Below are 6878 nucleotides of genomic sequence, written 5' to 3' on the forward strand. Positions count from 1 at the left end.
ATGTGGAAATACAGAAGAGATTAAAGTAACTGGAGCGACTGGAAAGCAAGTGACATCATAACTGGAGCCGCTGGACCCAGCCTTAGAGGGTTTTAAATGATTACAGCCTCAAGCAAAGGCTAGTGGGAAGGGGTGGGTTTTAGTTAGTCCACCTGCCCCCCTTACTAGACCTACAAATTTATCTTAGTGCCCAGATGGGGAATGGTGGGGGGTCAACTCTCGGTTACACTTGTTACAGCCTGACACAGGACAGGTTGAGGGTTAAAACTATATCTCTATTACAGCTCTTGATTTTCAACCTTTGACCTCCTCTCATTTCCTCTCCTGCATGTACTACCTCTCTTTTTTAACTGCTAAACTAATTCTCTGAATGTGTAACCGGAAATGTTTTCACTAACTTAATTAAATTTTTATCTCAACTTACTGTAGGAGGAAATGATGCGATTCTCTTTTTTTTTCATCTGCATTTCAACTTTATTAGCAGTTTGCTCTTGAGTATGTTGTGTGTAAAACAGATATTTAGACCCCTGTACTATACCGCCGGTATTTCCGCTTTCATCTTTCTCTTTACCTTTCAGCTATTAGAGAGTTTTGCGGATTGAATATAACTATTTTTGGGAAAATACTTTCACATCGCTTCCTTGGATAAGCGATTTGTATCTCGTATCTTTATCTCACTCATTCTCACTTCCTCGTTCGAGTTCACATGAAATGTGAATAAAAAAATAACAATAAACCTCCAACAGATATTGTCTATTGGCTTTATTTTATTAGAGCGTGAATAAGACCGCTTATTAAATAAGACCAACTTCGCTAAGAAATCTAGGAATATAAGATCTTAGTTTCCTTATAGCCCTCCTCAGCGGCCTAGTTTTTGTAAATCTTTTTCGAGTTTTAGATAATCGCAGTTCTGTAACATTATTGTCTGTTTTAACTTTATTTTATAGCTTTATTCTGACATTTCATAAGAATATCATATCATAAGAATAATAGTAATACAAAAATTATTTTCTTTGTTTCAAAAAATTTGATTCTTTCTGTGAACTAAACATTATATTTACTTATCACTTTTTTTTTTTTAGGATGAAGAGTATTCAAATGAAAAAGTTCATCTATTTGGCTTTGTTGCAAAGAGGAAGTTAAAAGAGCATGCAGTAGTTAACCTAGATATTTACCTTTATCTCTTTCAAACAGTAGACTCCTACAGGAAGTGGACAAAGCTTCACAACAATTATTACAAAACAACGAACTCAGAATAACAAAACTAGGTAAGAAGTTCTTTTAAAGTTTCATTTAAGCTGTTTACTGTACTTCAGGGGGGTGGATTCCCTTCAGCGGGTGGGTTTAGTTGGTGGCTACATAAAAATAAGATACAGTAAGAAAGTCTTTCAAAAAGATTTTATTTCTTGGGGGGTGAATTTGTTGGAACCTCAGAGAAGCGCAGCGATGAATGTAATGCAAAATTAATTTATGTAAAGTTAATTTTGTTTGTTAGCCTTAACATAGTCAATAACTCTAACTTTGACGATATGAAATATAGACAATAAAACTAATTTGATGTAAGCTACTAAAAATTGTAAACTTTGTCAATAAATGTTTAGGGTACGAACTTTTGTGAACCCTTCTGTTTAAATTCATAGCGAATGAACTTGATGTACGACTTTGAGGACGGTGAGGAGAGGGTTGCCATAATTTTTGAGATTGAATATTCACGGGAAATATCAGTTTTAAGGGATCCCTTGATTGGACTTTTAGAAAATGGTCTCTGATTGTGTAATTATAGAAAAATGAAAAATTGTAAGATCATTTAAATTGGCGCACCAGGAAATCTGTCTGAAACTGTGCGACCAAATTCCCACAATTATTATAAAACTTAAGTAATAAAATAATTAATTTTTAATTTTTCATCGGGAGTTGGTTTGGTTTCCCTTAAATGTTTCATTTCTGTGCAATTTTTAGTCAAACCACTGCAATCCTTTAGGGTTATTGATTAGCCAAAATTATCTACTTTCTACTTACACTAATTAAGATTACTTAGCACTTTACTTTTTATTTATTCAATAAGTTGGCTAAACAGGATATCCTCCAAGAAAAGCAGTCTGGGCCAACTTGCTCATATGACTTCTAAATTTAGAATGCAATCCACAAGGGACTGTTTCACTAGATTTATATGCATGCAGCCAGGCTGGTCTGTGGTTCCCTCCTATAATCTGAGATCCTCTTAACGTGCTCTTAGTCCTCTTGAATAGATAATGATGATGTATAATGTGCATTGATTGACTTGATATGGTATCTAAGATGAGAACTTCTATGGCTGTACTAATAGCACAGGGCTAGAGCTGGCAAGTTGAATGCAAGTTTTAATGAGCCATGATGAGGGCGAACCGAGGAATCTACTTGTAGAAACTTGTAGATTTGCAAAACTAAATATTTATTAAAGAGTTACTGACATAAGTATAGCTGTTGCTTACTAACTTAAGCGAAATTCTGAAAATACAAGCAAACTCAAAATGGATCCATTAAACACGAAATATAGAAAGAAAGTGAGACAAAAATAGTTAGAGAAAATTGAACAGGTTGAGTTGAAAGATGCGCAGATCAAATATCGTATCATCTTAGCACACTTCCCGAGTTCATCGAAACCTTGGCGTGGCTTTAAGAGAATTCTTTAACTTTAGTTAGTATAAGTTTCAACTTTGCAAAAAAATTTCAGTAAGAGCTGTAAATGGGAGTAGTCACGAAGTCACGAAGTGTTAAATAAAGAAGAAACTAAAATATAACTTTTTAACAATTTATGTATCTTTCACATATCACTGAAGCATACGTTTTACAACTGCTTTGTTGGCCCATAAAAAGCTGTAAATAAATTAATGTAAAATAAAGCTCCAAGAAAATCTTAGCAACTTGAAAAATTACATGGTCAATGGTTCTAAAGAAAAACTAGGTGGGCATTGTTGTATTTTAGTGTGGAAATATATTTTGAGTGTTAACATCTCCTAAATTGAGTTCACATTTATAAATATATTTTATTCACTACGGGGCCATGTTTTAGGTTAAGGGCAGCCATAAAATGTATACTAGCTCAAAGATAAATTGCATCTCCCTTCTTGTATGTACCATTTTCTGAGACCTAAACATTGTAAAGAGGGGAAAGTCAAGAAAATATTGAAAAATTCAGTTTAAGGTTTAAGGCAGAGTGACATAGAGTTGGAGAGTAAAAAAAGGAGGGGGTAGGTTGCCTATAAAATTGCTCCACTACATTGAATAAGACAAAGGGCCAGTGCTGCAGTTTACAACAACTGTAAGCCCTTAGTTGCTCTTACACTCTGTGTAGCCCCTTGTTTAACTTGTGAATATTTCAGTAAAGTAAAACTTGCGGTTAGGAACACTCGCAACTTGTACTATACGTACCTGGAGAAGGAATTACCTTTCTCTATTGTCCAAAAAGAAAGTCCAGCTGCTAATCCAAGTTTCAGTATTTACTTTACATGATGCTGCATACTCTCAATCATTACACTTTTTAAAATTTTAATCACTCTTTATCATTTTTATGAAGACTAAATTAGTGGTTATTTGTAAAGAAACTATTAATGCAATAAGCTCTAGCAAGTTCAGCTTTACTTTTATCGAAAAAGAAATGGGAAATACAACTTTTTTTAAATTAAATAAATTAGCTTTACCTTATTGCGATTACTCCTGCAACAATTCTTTGGCATGAGAGGTGTTATCACCTAGCGGTGACTTTCCAATAAATGGGTTAATCAATAGAATAAGTCCCGTAGTTTGGGTTGAGCAGAGAGGCGAGAATTGATTTTTTTTTATGCTGAGGTAATTAAAAATTAAATTAAAGTTACTTTCAGATTAGTGTGAATACAATTGTTAAGAGATTTAGTGTGGCATTATTATAGCGTAGAAGACATAGAAGACCATAGTGTTTGAAGTTGAAAGATGTTAAAATGCTTGGTTGAACCCTACACAGTCCAAATCTGACTTAGTAAAGCATTATGAATAAGTACTTTGTTGTTTTTGACTAAGGTGTTGATTGTCTCTTAAGGAATCTTGGTAGGAGCGTTTTTTGAGTTATTGAAGTTATAGGCGAATAGGTAGGTTCCTTGTAAAATGTTTGACTTGATTCAGTCCGACTTATGTGCTGTATTTATGTTAAAGGAAGTACAGTCTGGTTGTAGTAAATTGGGAGAATAGGTGGCACATTCTTCCAGAGAAAATGCTGTTGGAAGTTGCGGATTGACTGGAGCCTGACTTGATGAAGTGAAAGGATAACATGTGATATGACACATCTGTAGTATGCAAAGATTGAGATTGCGAATGATTAGAAGTATGGAGAATGAACATAACGGACCCAAGAATGCTTTCCTGGGGAACTGTAGTTCCACAGGGTGGAAAGAAAGAGAAGAGCAAGCCACGCTAAATATCCCAATTGCTAATAAAATCCAAGTCATATCCCTTTATTTAAATAAGACCTATTTTATTAGGCCCATACTCACTTGAATGGATGAATGCGTCTTCGAACAAAACGTAACGATTTAAGTTCCTTCAAAATTAAATACCGCTTACAATTAAATGTAGTGAGCGCTATACTAAGAATTTTTATACACAAAAGTCAACTCGTTGTGTATCTTGAGGTGTAAAAGTGGCTCTTTGTAGTCTTTAGAGACCTCAGACCATTCATCTCTCGACAAAACTCAATATGGAAAAAAGATAATAATTCTTTGAGTAGAAATGATAATTACTTAAAGAAATTGTGTGCACCCCCCCCCCCCCCCCTAATTCGCCCTCGTTTGACGTTTGACACAAAAAAGGCAAAAAGAAATATCGATAGAATTTTAATGTCGATCAGTGTAATTAGAAACTCCGGTCATTTGTTTTCTATTCACTTGGGCTTTAATGAGAAAGGAGGAGGAAAAAAGTGAGGGTATTCTATAATGAAGAGAGTTTAGGTCAGAGGGCAAGGTGGGTTACCAGAGAGTTGACGTCACAGAGTTAAACTTTTAGCCTTCAATAATGAGGCTTCTCTAAGTACTCCACGCTGAGCTTTTAAGGTTACACATTATTTTATTTTCTGATTCTGTTTTAATGACGCACTACTCCTTAGTTTTTGTAATTAGTGAATGTACGTTTAAATCAGAGTAATACTAATAATTTAGTTGTGATGTACCTGGATGAAAGAATGTTTTAGATAATGGTAAAACAAGGCCTCTGTGAAGTCCATTACTTATGATGAAATATTAGCATAAAGAGAAAACATAAAACCAGCATAAAGCCAATGTTTTATTTATTTATAAACTATGTGGCAAGCATGTCACAATTGGTGCTGATACCTCTAGGAATCATAGAGGTGCTTTAGTACTGGAACTCTCTGGGTAAAAATATCTTGCTGTTTTGGGTTTAGGGCCTCTGTAATTGGATTGTTGGATGGGCTGCTAGGTTATTGTGGAAATTTAATAAGCTGGAATAGATTAGTTTTGGTAACAGACAGGAAATTGAGGTCTTTGTAGAGATTTATGTCTTGGTGGAATCGTAGTAGAGTGCGTTGACAATATGGCGAAGGATTTTACATTGGAAGGGTTGGATTCTCGGAATGTTGGATATCGGGAACCCATTGTTTGGTTCCTTAAGTCCGTATTGGTCTCAGAAGGGTTTTGTAACGGTTTTGTTTTGAATATTCATGGTTGATCTCCGCCCAACAGTCGTCGTAGTTGTTCATAACGTTGGTTTAGTTATTGTCTTTTCAGTCTCAAATGTAATTCGGTTGTCTAAATAAAGCGTAACATTTCTTTTTAAACTTTAATAAATCGAAAGTATTAATAGTCTGAATAAATATCTGGTCATTCGGGATATATGGACAATTTCTTTAATGCTTGTTAGATGATAGCGTAATAAATTTATATCGAATATTTTGGGAACCCAATAGTCGGAGTAGTACCAGATTAAAGTGGATTTATTATTAAAGAAGCATAATTGAACACGAATTCAATCGATTAAATCAGAATATTGCGAATTCCTCTTACATCAATTTATGGTAATTACATATAAAGCGCAGATGGATATATGTATATATATATTTTACGTAATGTAATTAGAGAGAAGTATGACTATACAGCTGACTAGATTATCATTCACAGCTGTTAGCGGGGCAAGCACTATTAAGGAAATGGTCGATGCAAACTCTTCACCACTCAGGGCAATTAATCATTCGTAATCTTTCTCTTCAGATGGATGAAAAGTATTCATTTCCTTTAATTCTTAAGTGCAAACCGGAACTTTTAAATTAGGACTAATTTCTTCGAACTTCGGTCTTCTAAAAGGAATCACAATATCTGAGGCAGAGAGGTTTGTGTAGAAGATGCCGAAGAATCTGAGAGAAACGTATGGAGATGGTCCACCATACCTACATACTTGTTTCTACAAATAGAACAAGTACTTATAATCTGAGTTAATGTCTACCACTTTCTAAGCGCGTTGAACTTATCTTTGGCTGAGCTTGCCAAACACAATGTCTTGTCACTGCCTCCACTAAAAGGTAATTAAAAAAAAAAGAAAGATAGATTTAAGTTTAATCATACCCCATTTTTGCTTGGAAAATTACATTTGGAGAACAGTGGAGAAATAAAGGTTTTTCTTATTGGGTGGTCCTAGATTGACAGCAGTGGTGTCAAACCTTAGTGTGCCATCTAGTAACCAAGATGTAATCTGCTTAACTTGATTCTATTTTACAAAGTTCATTCTCTAAATTAAATTGATGTCAAAAAGAGAGCATTGAATCCTTACGGTTCTCTTGTCTTAGATTAAATCTCTTTTTGCTACTACAATGGATGGATTACATCATTTACAACTCTAGAAAACAACTTCTAAGACAT

This window comes from Rhodnius prolixus, unplaced genomic scaffold, assembly GCF_049639745.1.
Source record: "Rhodnius prolixus isolate KJV_2025 unplaced genomic scaffold, Rpr scaffold_6, whole genome shotgun sequence".
Taxonomy (NCBI): Eukaryota; Metazoa; Arthropoda; class Insecta; order Hemiptera; family Reduviidae; genus Rhodnius; species Rhodnius prolixus.